This window comes from Takifugu rubripes, chromosome 22, assembly GCF_901000725.2.
Source record: "Takifugu rubripes chromosome 22, fTakRub1.2, whole genome shotgun sequence".
Lineage (NCBI taxonomy): Eukaryota > Metazoa > Chordata > Actinopteri > Tetraodontiformes > Tetraodontidae > Takifugu > Takifugu rubripes.
This window is the reverse complement of record NC_042306.1, coordinates 12,537,306-12,539,215: the sequence shown is the minus strand read 5'-3', so window position 1 is coordinate 12,539,215 and position 1,910 is coordinate 12,537,306. Positions and strand designations below refer to the sequence as shown.

The 1,910-nt window shown below is 54.0% G+C and overlaps 1 long non-coding RNA gene across 1 annotated transcript in view; it reads right to left on the bottom strand.

The window, feature by feature from the left end:
• Positions 1-330: 330 nt before the first annotated feature.
• LOC115247884 (uncharacterized) overlaps positions 331-1,910 on the bottom strand; it is a 9,645-nt gene continuing 8,065 nt past the window's right edge. The window contains exon 3 of the long non-coding RNA XR_003886950.1: positions 331-426. This is a non-coding gene — a long non-coding RNA (uncharacterized lncRNA). The remainder of the gene's footprint in view (positions 427-1,910) is intronic.

Here is a 1,910-nt window from a genome sequence, read left to right as displayed (position 1 = left end):
CAGGACCAGTCAAAGGCCATTCCCAAGGAATTCTGGAGTAAGCGTCGGACAGCTGGGTATCCCACAATGCATTTCACCTCTGCCAGTGACAGCTGAAGAGTGGCTACACAGGTCCGTACTCGTGTACTTGGTTCTCTCATTAGTTCTTCCAATAATCTCTCGTTACGTGATCCTCAAACAAGACGGACTGTCGCCAAACCGCTAACGGGAATCTCGAGGCTAACGCCCCCCCCCCCCCCCCCCAATACCTTGTTGAACCAGGGCTGCAGACACGGATTATTGCACTCCGTCTTCCTCAGCAGGCCGTTATTAAAGATTACAGGAGATAATCGCCGCGGTATCGGGCGGCGCAATATCAGCACAGGCAGCGGCGTTCGCTCCGGGAATGTGGCTCCGGGCTGCGGGATCCGCTCACAAACCCGACATCTGTTGGAAGATAAGAGTGTGAGGAGGCTTAAAGGTAGCAGGTGAGTAAAATAAACCCACAACAGGATCAGATTTGTCTCGGTTGACGACTCAACAATGTGGCAGAAAAGATCGTCTGGATTATTGTCTAATCCAGTGTCCGAGCCTGCAGTACCGGTTCCGGCCACTAGGCGACCGAGCTCATAGCTACGCCGTGTTCTCCCAGCTTCCTGAGATAATAATGGGATTCTTCTTCTTCATTTCCGGGCCCGGCGGCTCGTTCCGTGAGCAAGGACGCCGAGAGGCGGGGAGAACGGACAGATGGATGGCGTCCACCTGTTTTAAACGTTATTAAGATGCCGCCGATACGGACGCCGCCCGAGCGCGCGCAGCTCAAAGTCAAAAAAGCCATTTGCGTTATCCGGCGGGGGAGCCGAGCCGGCGGTGGAAATCTGCAAGTCTCGCTCCCTGTGTGACGCGTCCTTCCATCACGGCGGAGCGGCAGCTGAGCAACGCGCGATTGCGATCTCTGGGAAAAGGCGGCGCCGCCGCCCGTCCATCAGTCCGGGCGCGGCGGCTTATCAGCGGGCTATCGTTGTCTGGGCCGCAGCAGCCGACACCTGCTCTACCCAGTCACACACGGGGGCGGACGACCCCCCCTGAATACCAATGAGACGGGACAGGAGCGGGGGCGAGGGAAGGTCGGGGGGGGGGTCTGAGCAGGTCATTAGCACGGATGCTAGCACGGCCACTTCCTGTGTGGCTGCGAGGATGCTAGCAGGGCCACTTCCTGTGTGGCTGCAGGTGCGGCAGGAAGTGATCTCGATCCGGCCTGAAGGCCCCCCGCAGTCGCGTCAGCTGACTCACGAGCTCGACCGCCTCTAATTAATATTTCGTTGAGGACCCAAAGGAAGGTCGTCACGGCAACGCTTCATCGAACAGGCAGCGGCTGAGCGGGATGTAAATATTCCGCTGATTTTAAACTGGAATATTAAAATCTGCAGCTAATAAGGAGCCACTTTATGACCTCTGACGGCTTTTTTATGGCACGTGAAGCGAATCCGTGAGTGTCGTCGCCTTTTGGCTCGACTGGTTCGAGATATCGGCTCAAACGTGGCAGAAATCCGCCCGAATAAAGTGCCGAGTTTGTTTAAATTCCTCTAATCTCCCCAACTCCGGTTTGGAGCGGCGTTAAACGATGTTCCAGGGGATTTTTCCCGATGTTCAGAGTCAAACCGTGAAACCTGAAGAGCAATTTTTATGTTTGTTTGTTTTCGCGAGTGCTAATTAGCATCTGCGCTACATGTGGAAAATCTGGTGCCGGATCCTGTTTCACACCTCATCCGGATGCTTCGGATCTTCGACGCCGAGACGAAGGAGCAACATGTGACTGGGAATTTTGATTTAATCAGGATCAGGAATCAGTTTTTTCTATTGCTATGCATATTAACCTCAGAAAGTGGGATTACCAGAGATTAATCAATTTAAACAAATATAGGAACACA